This window comes from Odocoileus virginianus, chromosome 5, assembly GCF_023699985.2.
Source record: "Odocoileus virginianus isolate 20LAN1187 ecotype Illinois chromosome 5, Ovbor_1.2, whole genome shotgun sequence".
Lineage (NCBI taxonomy): Eukaryota > Metazoa > Chordata > Mammalia > Artiodactyla > Cervidae > Odocoileus > Odocoileus virginianus.
In genome coordinates, this window is record NC_069678.1 from 35,755,140 (window position 1) to 35,762,106 (window position 6,967).

The following is a 6,967-nucleotide window of genomic DNA, read 5'->3' on the forward strand; positions in this document are numbered from 1 at the left end:
ACCCAGTTATTAGTGACATTTTCCAGGATCATAGGACTTAAGCATTATCTGCTTGAAATATGGCTCTCATCTTGCCATTTTCTCACATAATAAATAGTTACATGTGATTTTTTTTTTCTGCGTCTCTCAATTAGGAATATACTGTTTTGAGAAGTTTGAAAGTTAAACACAAATCTTACTGAGAGTATTTGATATCTATCTTATAAAAATATGATTGTATAAAGTAATTCTTAAAGTTCTATTTTTATCCTTAAATTAAAGTTTAAAGAAAGGAAAGGGATTATCAGTTGTTATTAGATTTTTATGTTGAAAATTATGAACTTTCAGTATATAAATTTCAAGTTTTTCCCCATAGGCTTTATTACTTCCTCCAGTTGTCTTTTCATTTTCCTGTGCTGTCCATCAACCATTTCCTATCCTTCTGGGATTCTCCTCAATTTCTGTTTGCATTGCAATGTCATATTTCTTTTATTTTAAATGATTTTAATTTCATTTTTAATATATAGTGAGAACACACTTTATTAAGTTCATTTCACTACTTTCCACTATCAAAATAACTTTGTCTTTTGAAATTTTTGCCTCCTAAAATAAATTACTTTAGAGTCTTCAGAAATATTCTCTTTGCTCTTTGAATTTTCTACACTTATGGAAAAAAGTTACATGTTCCAAATACATTTCTAAAGTAGAGGTGTTTAGAAAAATAAAATTTTCAGTGTAATAAATAATTCTCCAGTTGGATATCCATTTACAAAATCATATAATTTATGGTTTTATGCTCTTATGTTAGAAGAAATCTTTTCAATAAAAAGAGTTTTGTTGGATTTTTTTCTGATTATGAAAATAACATGTTTATTTATAGTACTTATACTATGAAAATAATTAGGCAATAGACTAGTACACATAGCAACAGAGGCCTAAAAATGAGTACTAGGTGAAAAATGTTAAGAAATAGAATGTGAAGCTATCTAAGTAAATTTGAAATATATGTACAAAAAAACAAGAAAATATATTTTGTAGAAATATAGGCAGACTCAAAGATTTATATCATGCATTAGAATTGTTGTTAGTGGGGGGTGGTTTGAGTGATCTAAATGAGAAATGTGGATAAAAGAAATTTCAGATAATACAGAAATGTACAAAGAAGTTAAAATCACCCTCCATCCCACCACTGGATGGTAATCACAGTTTGCATATTTTGGAATACAGTCATCCAGATACACACATGCACACTTTTAAGTGAAATTATAGTCTTTTTTATCTTTATTTTCATTTAGCAATATAATATAAATGTTATACATAATCAGTTTTCATGTATCAACAGAATGAACATGGTGTGCAAAACATTTAATGACTACCCTATTCATATATATTTAGATTGTTTTCAGTTCTTTAATAACTGGTATTGCAATAAGCATTCTTCTACATTAATCTTTCACTAGAAATGTACCTTTAAATTATTAAAACAAATTATTGTCAAATTGTCCTCCAGAAACTCAATTTTTACATTCTCAATATGAAAATTTCTGATTCTTCTGGGAAGCTAAAACTTTATTTAGGCTTTAGGTTCTAAAACTTAATACACTTGTAGAACAAACCGACAGAAACAAAGTTATCTCTATATTCCAGGTGATCAAAATGTCCAGACCTCAACAATAGAGTAAATTTGCTCAGAGTCCTTTCTGTTCCGTGGGAAATCAAAGACTACAAAACATGATGATGTCAGTGCACAATTGACAATTTAGCACTGCTTCATGATCCAAACATCAGAAATTGAGTGAACTATGGGCTTCCCTGCTGGCTCAGCTGGTAAAGAATCCGCCTGCAATGTGGGAGACCTGGGTTCAATCCCTGGGTTGGAAAGATCACCTGGAGAATGGAATGTCTACCCACTCCAGTATTCTGGCCTGGAGAATTCCATGAACTTTATAGTCCATGGGGTTGCAAAGAGTCAGACACGACTGAGCGACTTTTACTTTCACTTCATAAAAACAGCAGCAAGGATGCACCTAGAACTACACCTCACGTCATTTACATGTATTCATTTAGGTAGTACATCAACTTTTTTACACCTGTATGTGTATCAGACTCCTGAAAAAAAATTAAAACCTTTAATTTACTAGGGGTGAAACTTGTGTTCTAAGTAATTGTGAGTTGTCTATTTTTCAACCTGGTTCCTAAAGTGCCTTTAAACTTTCCTCGAAGATTTGGAGTTCATTAGCAACCTTATGTCAGAGAAGGCAATGGCACCCCACTCGAGTACTCTTGCCTGGAAAATCCCATGGACTGAGGAGCCTGGTAGGCTGTGGTCCATGGGGTCGCTAAGAGTCAGACGCGACTGAGCAGCTTCACTTTCACTTTTCACTTTCATGCATTGGAGAATGAAGTGGCAGCCCACTCCAGTGTTCTTGCCTGGAGAATCCCAGGGATGGGGGAGCCTGGTGGGCTGCCGTCTACAGGGTCGCACAGAGTTGGACACGACTGAAGCGACTTAGCAGCAGCAGCAACCTTATGTACCAAACAGTCCAGTGAGTTTTCAAACCCAGCTTTGAAAGGAGACAGCAGTTCCAGTACCTGTCTCCCCACTGGAGCAGACTGGTGGGGTGGGAGGAGCCATGCTGCAGAGCCAGACAGACCCTGGGCTCCCTGTAAACCCCTGGGCTGCCTGCAGCGACCCCCGTCCAGGGCCTGAGTGCCTCACTAAGGTCCTCTGCCTCAGTTTCCTCAACTATGATGTGGAGAAAGGATATCCACTTGACTATCTCCAGTATCTAGAGCAAATATTTCAACAAATAGCTGTTAACTCATGGTAACAATTAGGAACAATGAATAACAAATGTGCAATGAGAGACTTCCCTGGTGGCCCAGTGGCTAAGATTCCACGCTCCCCATGCAAGGGGCCTGTGGTATGATTCCTGGTCAGGCAACTAGATCCTACATGCTGCAACTAAATATCCCATGTGTTGCAACTAAGACCCAGGGCAGCCAAATAAATAAGTGAAACATTTTAGTGAAATGTCTGGAACCCAGCAAATACTCATTAAGTGGCAGCTATTGTCAATGTTAACATAAATATGGGAATGTTGTTGAAGGAGAGAAGCAGAAAGCAAAAAGTTTCAGATAAATGTGTTGGCTGATGGGAGTCCCATTTTAGGTGCTGGGGCCAGTGACAGTTTAAAAATATGGGAATTCCTATTGACAGGTTAGAAAAAGAGAGGGAATTGCTTTGAATTAGGCTCAACATTCAGAGCTATCAACAGCTTCTCTGAATGGAAAATACCCATGTGGCTTTTAACAATGGTTGAATGTGAATAAGCAACTCATAAGTCCTTAAGCTTTTTCTACCCAGTGTCACTGCTACACCCAAACCACATTGCAGAAAGAACTGCTAAATTCATGTTTCCTTAATGCTACTACATGGCAGGAGTTTGATAATCTCTTTTCAAGGCACACCTTTATTAAAAAGGAACTATTCAAAGCCATCTGAGTGGTAATTACTACCTAAAGGCTAATTGACCTAATTAATCTAATATGGGTCAATGGCTTTATAATACCCAAAGAAGAGCATTTTCAAGTGAGGTAAAAAAAAACTCCAAAGAATTTCTTTAAGTGAACATCCTTAAATTTAGTGAGTCTGATTTATTTCTTGCACACAGATGTTATAGTGCAGCGTATTATATTGCTGGAGTGGCTGAGCGGGGATAAAAGGAGATAGCCTAATTCTCCGAGGATACTGAGGAATATTCGGTTCATCACTCAGGGGAAGGCACTATATAAATTACATTAAAACAATACTGCCTCTTTCTGATACTGTAGCACTGAAAGAAGAATTCAGCATGACAAGAAGTCAAATTTACTGTCATACTGTTTTGATTCTCTCGGTGATGTGAAAGAGTGCATGCTGCTATCTGCTTTTTATCTGATTAACTTTGGCTTTTCTGAATACCAGCTTGTCCCATTTGAAGAATTGACAGTAAAATACAGATAATATCTAGGCCCTATGACTGAGGAAAGAATGTGTAATCCATACCTGAGGTAGACAAAATAAGGCCCCCAAAGATGTCCACATTTTAATCCCCAAGTCTGTGGGTATGTCAGTAACATACAAAAGGAAATTTGCAGATGTGAAGTTAAGGATCTTGAGATGGGGAGATTATCCTTGATTATCTCGGTGAGCCCAGACTACTCACGAGGGTCCCTATAAATGATGGAGGCAGGAGAGTCAGAATCAGACAAGACATGAGGGTGGAAGCAGAGCTCAGGAGAAAAGAGAGAGAATTTGAAGATGCCACTTTGATGGAGAGTAGTAGTGGTGATAGTCATTCAGTCGTGTCTGACTCTTTGCGACCCCATGGATTATAGCCTGCCAGGCTCTTTTGTCCATGGAATTTCCCAGGCAAGAATACTGGAGTGGGTAGCCATTCCCTTCCCCAGGAGATTTTCCTGACCCACGGACTGAACCTGTGTCTCCTGCGTGACGGGCAGATTCTTTACCATCTGAGCCGCCTGGGAAGTCCATGATGGAAAGAGGGGTCACAAGTCAAGGGATGCAGGCAGCCTCTAGAATTTGGAAAAAGGCAAGGATATGGATTCTCCCCCTAGATCCTCTGGAGGGAATGGAGCCCTGGGTTTTAAAATCAAGTAGCTTTGATTTTATCCCCAGGAGGCCTCTGACCTCCAGAACTGTAAGTGATGAATCTGTGTTGTTTTAAGCCACTAAATATGTGACCATTTGTCACAGCAGAATCCAATGGGTTTATGGCACAGAACCACACTGATGTCATTTTAACTGAATTGAAATGACTTTCCTGTGCCTGTAATTCAAGACTTGGAGGTCCTGCAGCAGAGGCTCACTTTGTTCCTGTTTATTTTTAGGCCTTTTGCAAAATGGAGTGTTGGTGAGGGTTCCTAAGTATGGGAAGAAATCAGTCCTTTTGTGAGTTAATTTCCCTCTCCCAGGTTTTTAAAACCTAAAAACATTTTCTAAAAAGGTATTTACAACCATGCACAGTGTCTTTTCATCTATTTATCCTCAATTCTGTATGCAAAATTAAGCAAGAGAAAAACACTTGGGACCTGGGGGCTCCCCAGGTGGCTCGGAGGTAACCTTTGATGCCTAGGTCCAGAAGATCCCCTGGAGGAGGAAATGGCAACCCACTCCAATAGTCTTGCCTGGAGAATTCCATGGACAGATAAGCTTGACTGGCTCCAGTCCATGGGATCACAAAGAATCATACACAGCTGAGAGACTGAGATGCATATAAATTATAAAACTTCTTAAGTATCACTCTTCATGTATGTATGAATTATATGTATAATTTAGCATATAAATAATTTCTGGGGGGCAAATTTCCATTGAAGCTATATCTGTAATATACCTGTCATATATGTATGTATAACAGGTATTAGAGGAGTTCCTAAATCACTCTGAACCGTAGTTCTGAACATACTTGGCAAATTAGTATCTAATCTATGGTTAAAAAATATGTCATTCCAATATTTTATAGTAACCTGTAAGGGAAAAGAATCTGGAAAAAAAATAGATAAAATGTATGTAATAACTGAGTGACTTCGCTGTACACCCCAAACTAACACATTGTAAATCAACTATACTTCAATAAAAATAAAAGAAAATGTCATCCCAAATGTGAAAATTTTCATGATAATATTAGACAATGGTTCTTGTACATCATTGTATTAAAAGTAAGCCAGTGTATACCACCTTATACCCATTAGGATGGCCATTATTTAAAAAAAAGCAAAACAGAAAATAAGACTTGTTGAGAACGCAGAGAAACTGGAACCCTTGTGCACTGCTGGTGGAAATGTAAACTGGTGCAGACACTTTTACAAACGTATGGGAGTTCCTCAAAAATTAACCGTAGAATTACCATGTGATCCAGCAAACCACTTCTAGGTATATACCCAAAAGAATTGAAAACAGGGTCTTAAAGAAACACATTCATACTTAGAATACTCATAAATAGAATATACTTCTATTTCCTTATTCATATAAACTATGACATTATTCACAATAGCCAGAAGGTAGAAGGAACCCAGGTAGTCATCAACAGATAAATGGATGAGCAAGAAAATTTATATACACAATGAAATATTATTAAGCTATAAAGGAAGGAAATTCTGACATATGCTGCAACATGAATGAAACTTCAGGACATCATGCAAAATGTAATAAGCCAGACACAAAAGGATAAATTCTGTATGATTCCATTTATATTCCTAGAGCAGTCAAATTCATAGAGACAGAAGATAGGATGGTGGTTGCCAGGGGCTGGGAGGAGGGGGGAATTGAAGGTTATTGTTTAACAGACACAAAGTTTCAGTGATGCCAGATAAAAAGAATTCTGGAAATGGATGCTGATAAAGATTGCAGGGGATTTCCCACGTGCTGCTAGTGATAAAGAACCCTCCTACAAATGCAGACGTAAGAGACATGGGTTTGATTCCTGGGTTAAGAAGATCCTCTGGAAGAGGAAATGGCAACCAACTCCAGTACACTTGCCTGGAGAACCCCGTGGACAGAGGAGCCTGGTGGGCTACAGTCCATGGTGTCACAAAGAGTCAGACATGACTAAGCATATATACTCATTTTGTATATTTTGTGTTTTTTGTATTTTTTATAACTGCAACCCACTCCAGTATTCTTGCCTGGAGAATCCCATGGACGGAGGAGCCTGGTAGGCTACAGTCCACGGGGTCACAAAGAGTCGGACACGACTGAGCGACTTCACTTCACTTATGTATTTTTTACAACTTTGATACTGATAATAATATTGTGAAGTGCACAGGACAGATATGATCTCTATTTTTAAAATTAAAGAAACTGAGGCTCAGAGAGATGAGACTAGAGTCCAGGACTCCTGACTAAAGGACCATGTATCACTTCTTGTCAGCTCTTCCCTGGCTACATTGTGCTCCTAGTAGCTGGATTTTTATGTGTGTGTGTGTG